Raw genomic sequence first — 12,125 nt, 5'->3', positions numbered from 1 at the left:
TCCTGTCCGTTCATTCAGAGACTGTCCCAGTCACCTGCTGTGACTGCCTGCCCGTCTACCCTGGTCGCCACCCGCTCCCTTACAAGGACCGCCCCCTTGTATAGTAGCTCAGAGGTTCCGCCTCCCAGACCCGTTACATTAAGGTACCGAAAAAATTATACAGGCAAGCTTTAGGTAACTTGGCATTAATGCCAAATCAATTGTACAATCATTAAGAACGATGTGGTGGTAGTATCTCCGCCTCCGCCACATCTCCGAAATCATTCAGGTACCGCGGCAGACCTTCCAGACTAGCGGAGCAAATTTGTACAGAGCTAAGACATTTCTTATAACAATTGAGGCTCCATTTAACAATATCCTTCCAACATCAATTAATAACAGGATTGTGAATACATAACTATGGAAACTCCAATACTAACCCAGCATGTAAATTATCCAACACATAGCAGGAGATGGACTCAGAGTGAAGCGTTCCCACGATCAGTGTGAACTCCACCATAACCAAATGGAGAAAATTCCAAAGTAATGGTGTCTTGGCAATAGCAAAAATTTGAATAGGTCTTTCCAACCTAACTGCCCCTAACCCTAATTTCCGAACCAGTCCAGAATCAATGAAATTAGCAGCAGACCCACAGTTAATTAAAGCTAACACATATCACCATTGGTTTTTAAAAAGTAGCTCTATGTTTGACAGTATCTTGTTTGAGGAGTAAAAGGGTACCTGGAAGACTGGGTGACCTCTTCAACAATCACCCAGACTTAGACGTTTCCTGTCAGCTCTTTTGGCCTGCTTGCTTGCGGGCTTGCCACACAGTTCTAAGGGAAATGTCCAGTGCGACCACAATAAAGTTGGAGTCTGAGAACACGCCGACATCTCCTCTCAACGGCAGGAGAGATGGAAGCTCCAACCTCCGTAGGTTCCACCTCAGGTAAGTGGATGGACTCTGGAGGAATGACCGAAACCCTCTGTCGCTCACCACATCTCTCCCAAATTCTTCGATCCATACGAATGGCATGGGTCATGGCCCCCCCCAAGGAGCAGGGTGGAGTATGCAGAGCCAGAGCGTCCTTAAGTGTATCAGAAAGACCTTAGTGGAACTGGCACCTGAGAGCTGTATCATTCCCCAGCACTTCAAAGGACTATTGCGGAACTGGGAACTATAGTCCTCAGCAGTGCGGCCCCCGTTTCTGGTTCATGATCTCTGCCTCTGAGCCCTGCACCACATCAGGTTCATCATAGATCATCCCTAAGGCGTCAAAAAGGCGTCAACAGAACATTGTTGTGTTGCTTGTGGGGACAAAGAAAATGCTCAAGCACCTCCAGCGGACAATTATTCCCACCCAGTGACTCTCATCCCCTGAAGACCAGGGTTGTAAGGTAAAAAAACAATCTGTAACTCTCCCTGAAAATCCTAAACTGGTTTTTCTCCCCCGAAAATGTATCCGGAAGTGCCACCATTAGTTCGGGACAGATCAACTGCTGCATGTCAGAGGGTACAGAAGTCATAACTACGGTCAGTAGCAAATAGCTTTGGGAAGCACCCATGGTACTAAAAAACTAACCCTGCTGCCGGGACTGTGAGGATTCTAGCTTCTGGTGCTCTTGCCCAGATTCTGGACCATCTGGGTCAGATTCGCCATCTGGCCAGGAGAGTACGAACTAGATCCATTGGTGGCAGGAAAAAAAGTATAATGCCAAGCATACTGTAACACTAGTTACCGTTCATGGACAAGCCGTGCGGCAGGATAGTCAAATGTTCTGGGGTCAGATATCCAGAAAGCATGTCATAAGCAAAAGGGAAAAGATAAAAGCAAAGCCAGGTTATGGTCTGAAGTCAAAATACCAGGAGAATAGAGGATCAAAGCAAAGGAGTTGATGGTCAGAACTAGGTCCAAAGTCAGGCAGCAATAGATCCATGAAGAGAGCACAGAAAATCAGGCAAACAGTGTTATATATATATATATATATATATATATATATATATATATATATATATATATATAAATATATATACTGTGAGGTAGCGATATTGATCATGTTGGGGGGCACTCACTTCACAGGGTCAATTAAAGCACACAAGCCACGTTTTCCAGTAAACTAAAGTCCAGCAGTTTATTACACGTCATAAACTGCTTATAACATAGTCCATCTCAGTGGCTCGCAGGAATGTTACACACATAATATCCTAGAGCCTTTCAGTGGCAGCTGTGCCCGCTTGGCTTCAGATACAGAGTTCAGCAAGGTACAGCATCAATGTCCATATAAAGAACCATTTTTACCTTTGCCGGGTCTTAGCTGCTTCTCTCAGCTCCGTTCTGCCACAGCTGTAACTTTAAGGCTCCCCAGCCGTGGTCTGCAAGCCATGTGCCTTCCAGGGCTACTAGCGTCCCAAACACAGGGATCTAGCCTCTTGCCTCACCAGGCTAATGGTGTCCCAGACACAGGGATCAGGCCTCACGCCTTTTCACACACCTGTTTCAAAACTACCAGGGTTTATATATCTTCCAGTGCACATAGGACCTGTGCTGATGTCACAGTCATGTGATCTGTCACCTGAGGGGGAGGTACACGGTCAGCCAAAACACACCCTGGACCATTATAGTAATGCCGCTGCATTACAATACATACATACATAAAGATGCGGTAAGGTCATTGAATCTAAGAAGGGTCTGGTGATCCCAATGACACAACTCCACTTGTTTTCAGGCACACACTAACAGCTCAGGAGCCCCACGAACTTCCCAAACCCGGAGGGTCAAAACGGTTTGAAACCCCAACACCCGGGACTCAACGTTCCTTTGTCGTAAGTCCCGCAATTCACCAGACCCCAATACCACACATATAACTGAGGGATCTATGTCCTATGGACACTCCCATACCAATTTATAACCATGTTCAAGGAATCTACGCAAGCCTGCCCACTAGGAGCAGCCCGGGCACACCTCCGACTCACAAGGAGTCGTCCTACAGCGCTCAAGAGAGGAAAAACCCCATGTGGTGGAAACCTCCATGGAACCATGGCTGATAGACTGCCCTTCCCCTGGGCCTAGAAGGGTGCTTATCATAACGATTTCAGGCTTGGCACAGTTTTTTTTTTTTTAAGCCATAGTGTACACAAATGGCTAATACAAAGCAAAGCATTTTTCGTACTCCGGTTGAGCTGCCCGTCATAGGCAATTGCCACTGTGACATGTGAGATCTACCAATCACTAGGGAGGGTGGGTGGGACTTGTGTCGTGTCCTGAAGATGGGAAGAAAGACCAGGCCACTCCCCCGGTGGCCTGTCATGCCGGCTTCCAACCCTTTTGGCCTAGGCCATTGCTCCAGCCTTTTCTTGACGTTAGTATCGTCAATTCCAGGTGAGTTGGCCCCTACCCATCTTACTTCTAACCCTCCCCCCTCCCCCAATTACGACAGACACCATGGCTTGGATGTAATTGGCGCAGTAGCCTTTATTAACGCAATAATAAACGTGTTGTATATATATACATAAACACACTGTAAGGTCCTTGAATCTAAGAAGGGTCTGGTGATCCACTTGCTCCCAGCCACGGACTACGAGCTCGGTTGCACCACGAACCCCCCAAACCCGGGGGGTTCAAAACGGTTTGAAACCGCCACACCCAGGACTCGGCATTCCTTTGTCTTAAGTCCCGCAATGGTTTGAAACTGCCACACCCGGGACTCGGCATTCCTTTGTCGTAAGTCCCGCAATTCACCAGACCCCAATACCACACATATAACCGAGAGATCCATGTCCTGTGGACACTCCCATACCAATTTACAGCCATGTTCAAGGATCCTACGCACGCCACCACGAGAGTACTTTACACCTTAAGTACTTGAGACCCCCCTTCCTTTTATAAAATTCACCCGTTCAATGCCTCTCCACAATGCTGATGACCCTATGTCAATCCCTTTATTGTTCAAATGAACTCAGTCGCTTCTCCAAACTTCATCCAAGCCATTTTCCAATCCGAAATGCCTAACTGATTCCCGTTTTCTGAGACAAATTTTTTTCAACTGCCCTATTCCCTTTTCTCCATGCTTTCATTAGACTGTCTGATGATTTATCCAGAAATCCACCTCTCCAGCTAGTGCAGGATTCTTCTTCGTCAAGGACGGTTTTATTCAGTCCTGTATCGACTATTGGGGACTGAATCAAATAACTATAAAGAATAAGTACCCTTTGCCTCTCATCTCCGAGCTGTGCGATCGCCTTAAAGGCTCTAGAGTCTTCACTAAACTCGACCTTCGAGGGGCGTACAATCTGATCCGAATTCACCAGAGAGATGAATGGAAGACAGCATTCAATACTCGGGATGGTCACTATGAGTATCGTGTAATGCCGTTTGGACTCTGCAACGCACCAGCAGTCTTTCAAGAGCTGGTGAATGACATCTACCGGGACCTTCTCTACGCGTGTCTAGTAGTGTTCCTGGACGATATCCTGGTGTTTTCTCCTGAACTGCTCTCACACCGTTGAGATGTTAGCCAGGTTCTGCAGTGACTTAGGAAGAGCAGTCTGTATTCCAAATTCAAAAAGTGCATTTTTGAACAGACTTCTGTTCCATTTCTAGGGTACATAATCTCGGAGACTGGCTTGAAAATGGATCCCGAAAAGGTGTCTACCGTTCTAAAGTGGCCTCGGCCAGATGGTCTGGAGGCTATTCAGTGGTTTCCCCTCCAAGCAATCCTCGCACCACGGCACAGTGGTTCCACCACCCGTCCCGTTACACCGTCTCCCTCTTACCTCAGTGGAAGGGGGAGTGAGGAGTCTGACGAGAACCTTTATAACATCTCTTTTACCGTATATCAAGGTCAGATACAGAAGAACCACATACGTTCAGTACAACAACCTTTTCAGTGGTATCTTCCCAGCAAATAAATCTCATGGTCCAGTCATGTAAGGTTTATTTATTCTTTTTGACTGTTTTACGTATGACTTTTTGTTATTGCTTGATTTGTAACTTTTTTAAGCACTGTGCTTCTTTTGGATATTAAATTTAACATTTAATAAATTTGTTTTTTTGTTGCTTTAAAGTATCCATCGTCTCGGGAGAGAAAATAGCTTGGTTGTGTTACCTGGTAGCCAGATTGCAAGTAGTGAACTGTTCGGGAGCTTGGGAAAGCTGGGTATGAATGTGTACCAGTGTGTTGCCCAGTAAAGGCATCTTGATGGCGTTCTAAAATGGCGAGTGGTGGCAGTGTATGGTGCCCAAGGCAGTAGCCGTCGGCAATCTGCTGCTTCTCCACGCCCTGGCACCTCCCAAACAAGCAGTGTCCAAGTCCATATGTAGTGTGCTGTGAAGTTTGCTTTGCAATCACTTGTAGGCCAGAGGCCTCTGCTGTTCCCACGACCTTAGGTCCAGGATTGGTGGCAGCGTTAGTGGTTTTCATGACACGAGACTAATGGAAGATTCGCTCATCTCTGTTTCCTAATCATCATTTAGTGCTGAAAATTGTTTTTCTTTCTCTTCTAAAACTGTGACTTTAATTTGTAAATGGAACTATAGAAAATTGCTATATCCCTACATGAGTTTTTAGATGATGAAGAAGATATGATTCCCGGGAATAACGTTTCCCACATTCTGAACATAAAAATGGTTTCTCCCCTGTATGAGTTCTCTGATGTGTAACAAGTTTTGAATTCAAACTATAACATTTCCCACATTCTGAACATGAATATGGCTTCTCTCCTGTGTGAGTTCTTTGATGTACAACAAGAATCCATTTCTGGGTAAAACATTTCCCACATTCTGAACAGTAAAAAGGCTTCTCCCCTGTGTGAGTTCTCTGATGTTTAAAAAGATCTGATTTGTGGTTAAAACATTTCTCGCATTCTGGACATGAAAAAGGCTTCTGTCCTGTGTGAATTCTCTGATGTTTAAGAAGATCTGATTTCTGCCTAAAACATTTCCCACATTCTGAACATGAATATGGCTTCTCCCCCGTGTGAATTTTCTGATGCATAAGGAAATGTGATTTCTGCCTAAAACATTTCCCACATTCTGAACATGAAAACGGCTTTTCTCCTGTGTGAATTCTCTGATGTGTCAGCAATTTAGATTTATGTTTAAAACATTTCCCACATTCTGAACATGAAAATGGTTTCTTCTCTGTGAGAATTATTTGATGTTCGAAATCCTTTCTCTGGCTTTCATTTTGCTTAACAGTCTGTGATGAATCCAAATAGATGACGGATTGAAAAGGCTCAGATGATTGATTTTTGCTCTGAAGGGCTGGAGGTATAGCTGGAATAATGGCACGCTTTTCATAGGTATCTGGTTTGACACCACAGTCATCTGCCAAGAATAAATCTGATTTTATTATTTTTCAATATCAATGCCTTATATTTTATAACATTTCTCTATACAAATCGAAGTGTAATGAAACTATGACTCAAGACATAATAATATAAGCAAATATCTCCAATTAGAAATATAGTATAGTTCTTCTGATGCGCTATGTCGCTTACCCCATGTGCAGGGCATTGTAGTAGCTTAGGTATCTATGGTTACTACCACTCATATAGTGACAGTCAGTTGCCAGTGGTGATAACCAGGGATACCTAAGCTACTGCAATGCTCTGCACATGGGGTAAGCGACATAGAGAATCAGGAGAACTATACCACATTTCTAATTGGAGGTATTTGCTATTATTATTATTATCACCCCGACTATATTTTGGGATAGGATTTTGGAGATGGGATTACCCCTTTAAGGCTGTATGCTTAGGACTTATCCAGGGTTCATCCAGATGCCCTATTTCATTTCTTTTTGTGATTACGTTTATCCCTCTTAAATGACTTTTTGTATTTTTATGTGTTTTTAATTGCGATCTAATAAATTATATTTTTAATCTCTATATTGTCTCACATTTCTCTATATACAGTCATGGCCGAAAGTGTTGGCGCCCTTGAAATTGTTCCAGAAAATGAAGTATTTCTCCTGTTTTGTTATACACAGGTTTATTTCCTTTGTGGGTATTGGAACAACACAAAAATAAAAAGAGAAAATAAACTCCAAAAATAGGCCAGACGACATTGTTGGCACCCTGCTAAAATACACTTTCGGCCATGACTGTATGCATTATATAAGACTAGCTACTGAGCCCGCTCTACGCCCGGGTGGCGAGCATTTTTATTGGTATATGGTCTCCCATGCTGGTATGTGCTGCCTCCATCCTGGTATTTGTGCTGCCCCCATCCCTATCCTGGTATGCATGGCACCCCTCACCCCCAATCCTGGTATGCATGGCACCCCTCATCCCCATCCTGGTATGCATGGCACCCCTCATCCCTATCCTGGTATGCATGGCACCCCTCACCCCCAATCCTGGTATGCATGGCACCCCTCATCCCCATCCTGGTATGCATGGCACCCTTCATCCCTATCCTGGTATGCATGGCACCCTTCATCCCTATCCTGGTATGCATGGCACCCCCCATCCCTATCCTGGTATGTATGGCACCCCTCATCCCTATCCTGGTATGCATGGCACCCTTCATCCCTATCCTGGTATGCATGGCACCCCTCATCCCTATCCTGGTATGTATGGTACCCCTCATCCTGGTATGCATGGCACCCTTCATCCCTATCCTGGTATGCATGGCACCCCTCATCCCTATCCTGGTATGCATGGCACCCCTCACCCTCAATCCTGGTATGCATGGCACCCCTCATCCCTATCCTGGTATGCATGGCACCCCTCATCCCCCAATCCTGGTTACTCATGGCACACCTCACCCTCAATCCTGGTATGCATGGTACCCCTCATTCCTATCCTGGTATGCATGGCCCCTCATCCAAATCCTGGTATGCATGGCCCCCTCAGATCCCTATCCTGGTATGCATGGCACCCCTCACCCCCAATCCTGGTATGCATGGTACCCCTCACCCCCAATCCTGGTACGCATGGCACCGCTCACCCCCAATCCTGGTATGCATGGCACCCCTCACCCCCAATCCTGGTACGCATGGCACCCCTCACCCCCAATCCTGGTACGCATGGAACCCCTCACCCCCAATCCTGGTATGCATGGAACCCCTCACCCTCAATCCTGGTACGCATGGCACCCCTCAATCTCAATCCTGGTACGCATGGCACCCCTCAATCTCAATCCTGGTATGCATGGTACCCCACATCCCTATCCTGGTATGCATGGTACCCGTTATCCCCCAATCCTGGTATGCATGGTACCCCTCACCCCTCAATCCTGGTATGCATGGCACCCCTCATCCCCAATCCTGGTATGCATGGCACCCCTAATCCCCAATCCTGGTATGCATGGCACCCCTCATCCCCAATCCTGGTATGCATGGTACCCCTCACCCTCAATCCTGGTATGCATGGTACCCCTCATCCCCAATCCTGGTATGCATGGTCCCCTCATCCCTATCCTGGTATGCATGGCACCCCTCACCCCCAATCCTGGTATGCATGGCACCCCTCATCCCCATCCTGGTATGCATGGCACCCTTCATCCCTATCCTGGTATGCATGGCACCCTTCATCCCTATCCTGGTATGCATGGCACCCCCCATCCCTATCCTGGTATGTATGGCACCCCTCATCCCTATCCTGGTATGGATGGCACCCTTCATCCCTATCCTGGTATGCATGGCACCCCTCATCCCTATCCTGGTATGCATGGCACCCCTCATCCCTATCCTGGTATGTATGGTACCCCTCATCCTGGTATGCATGGTACCCTTCATCCCTATCCTGGTATGCATGGCACCCCTCATCCCTATCCTGGTATGCATGGCACCCCTCACCCTCAATCCTGGTATGCATGGCACCCCTCATCCCTATCCTGGTATGCATGGCACCCCTCATCCCCCAATCCTGGTTACGCATGGCACCCCTCACCCTCAATCCTGGTATGCATGGTACCCCTCATTCCTATCCTGGTATGCATGGCCCCTCATCCAAATCCTGGTATGCATGGCCCCCCCAGATCCCTATCCTGGTATGCATGATACCCCTCACCCCCAATCCTGGTACGCATGGCACCCCTCACCCCCAATCCTGGTACGCAAGGCACCCCTCACCCCCAATCCTGGTACGCATGGCACCCCTCACCCCCAATCCTGGTACGCATGGCACCCCTCAATCTCAATCCTGGCACGCATGGCACCCCTCAATCTCAATCCTGGTACGCATGGCATCCCTCAATCTCAATCCTGGTATGCATGGTACCCCTCATCCGAATCCTGGTATGCATGGCCCCTCATCCGAATCCTGGTATGCATGGCCCCCCCAGATCCCTATCCTGGTATGCATGGTACCCGTTATCCCCCAATCCTGGTATGCATGGTACCCCTCACCCCTCAATCCTGGTATGCATGACACCCCTCATCCCCAATCCTGGTATGCATGGCACCCCTCACCCCCAATCCTGGTATGCATGGCACCCCTCATCCCCATCATGGCATGCATGGCACCCTTCATCCCTATCCTGGTATGCATGGCACCCTTCATCCCTATCCTGGTATGCATGGCACCCCCCATCCCTATCCTGGTATGTATGGCACCCCTCATCCCTATCCTGGTATGCATGGCACCCCTCATCCCTATCCTGGTATGGATGGCACCCTTCATCCCTATCCTGGTATGCATGGCACCCCTCATCCCTATCCTGGTATGTATGGTACCCCTCATCCTGGTATGCATGGCACCCTTCATCCCTATCCTGGTATGCATGGCACCCCTCATCCCTATCCTGGTATGCATGGCACCCCTCACCCTCAATCCTGGTATGCATGGCACCCCTCATCCCTATCCTGGTATGCATGGCACCCCTCATCCCCCAATCCTGGTTACTCATGGCACCCCTCACCCTCAATCCTGGTATGCATGGTACCCCTCATTCCTATCCTGGTATGCATGGCCCCTCATCCAAATCCTGGTATGCATGGCCCCCCAGATCCCTATCCTGGTATGCATGGCACCCCTCACCCCCAATCCTGGTATGCATGGTACCCCTCACCCCCAATCCTGGTACGCATGGCACCCCTCACCCCCAATCCTGGTACGCATGGCACCCCTCACCCCCAATCCTGGTAAGCATGGAACCCCTCACCCCCAATCCTGGTACGCATGGAACCCCTCACCCCCAATCCTGGTACGCATGGCACCGCTCAATCTCAATCCTGGTATGCATGGCACCCCTCAATCTCAATCCTGGTATGCATGGTACCCCACATCCCTATCCTGGTATGCATGGTACCCGTTATCCCCCAATCCTGGTATGCATGGTACCCCTCACCCCTCAATCCTGGTATGCATGGCACCCCTCATCCCCAATCCTGGTATGCATGGCACCCCTCATCCCCAATCCTGGTATGCATGGCAGCCCTCATCCCCAATCCTGGTATGCATGGTACCCCTCACCCTCAATCCTGGTATGCATGGTACCCCTCATCCCCAATCCTGGTATGCATGGTACCCCTCATCCCCATCCTGGTATGCATGGTCCCCTCATCCCTATCCTGGTATGCATGGCACCCCTCACCCCCAATCCTGGTATGCATGGCACCCCTCATCCCCATCCTGGTATGCATGGCACCCTTCATCCCTATCCTGGTATGCATGGCACCCTTCATCCCTATCCTGGTATGCATGGCACCCCCCATCCCTATCCTGGTATGTATGGCACCCCTCATCCCTATCCTGGTATGCATGGCACCCCTCATCCCTATCCTGGTATGGATGGCACCCTTCATCCCTATCCTGGTATGTATGGTACCCCTCATCCTGGTAGGCATGGCACCCTTCATCCCTATCCTGGTATGCATGGCACCCCTCATCCCTATCCTGGTATGCATGGCACCCCTCACCCTCAATCCTGGTATGCATGGCACCCCTCATCCCTATCCTGGTATGCATGGCACCCCTCATCCCCCAATCCTGGTTACGCATGGCACCCCTCACCCTCAATCCTGGTATGCATGGTACCCCTCATTCCTATCCTGGTATGCATGGCCCCTCATCCAAATCCTGGTATGCATGGCCCCCCCAGATCCCTATCCTGGTATGCATGATACCCCTAACCCCCAATCCTGGTACGCATGGCACTCCTCACCCCCAATCCTGGTACGCAAGGCACCCCTCACCCCCAATCCTGGTACGCATGGCACCCCTCACCCCCAATCCTGGTACGCATGGAACCCCTCACCCTCAATCCTGGTACGCATGGCATCCCTCAATCTCAATCCTGGTATGCATGGTACCCCACATCCCTATCCTGGTATGCATGGCCCCTCATCCGAATCCTGGTATGCATGGCCCCCCCAGATCCCTATCCTGGTATGCATGGTACCCGTTATCCCCCAATCCTGGTATGCATGGTACCCCTCACCCTCAATCCTGGTATGCATGGTACCCCTCATCCCCAATCCTGGTATGCATGGTGCCCCTCATCCCTATCCTGGTATGCATGGTCCCCTCATCCCCAATCCTGGTATGCATGGTACCCCTCATCCCCAATCCTGGTATGCATGGTACCCCTCATCCCCAATCCTGGTATGCATGGTACCCCTCATCCCCAATCCTGGTATGCATGGTACCCCTCATCCCCAATCCTGGTATGCATGGTACCCCTCATCCCCAATCCTGGTATGTATGGTACCCCTCATCCCCCAATCCTGGTATACGTGGCCCCCTCATCCCCCAATCCTGGTATGCATGGTCCCCTCATCCCCCAATCCTAGTATGTATGGTACTCCTCATCCCCCAATCCTATAGTATGAATGGTACTCCTCATCCCCCAATCCTGGTATGTAAGGTCCCCCTCATCCCCAATCCTGGTATGCATGGTCCCCCTCATCCCCCCAATCCTGGTATGCATGGTCTCTTCATCCCGAAATCCTGGTATGTGTGGCCCCCTCATCCCCCAATCCTGTTATGTATGTTACCCCTCATCCCCCAATCCTGTCATGTATGTTACCCCTCATCTCCCAATCCTGTTATGTATGTTACCCCTCATCCCCCAATCCTGTCATGTATGTTACCCCTCATCTCCCAATCCTGTTATGCATGTTACCCCTCATCCCTCAATCCCCTCATCTCCCAATCCTGTTATGCATGTTACCCCTCATCCCTCAATCCCCTCATCTC

At 49.0% G+C, this 12,125-nt stretch overlaps 1 pseudogene; it reads right to left on the bottom strand.

Moving 5' to 3' along the window:
• Positions 1-12,125, bottom strand: part of LOC141197716 (uncharacterized) — a 157,510-nt pseudogene that overhangs the window by 95,638 nt on the left and 49,747 nt on the right.

The sequence above is a fragment of the Phyllobates terribilis genome, unplaced genomic scaffold, assembly GCF_046119375.1.
Source record: "Phyllobates terribilis strain yellow unplaced genomic scaffold, ASM4611937v1 Scaffold_86__1_contigs__length_6382490, whole genome shotgun sequence".
Lineage (NCBI taxonomy): Eukaryota > Metazoa > Chordata > Amphibia > Anura > Dendrobatidae > Phyllobates > Phyllobates terribilis.
Note: the sequence above shows the minus strand (reverse complement) of the source record. Positions and strands in the feature narration are given on the sequence as shown.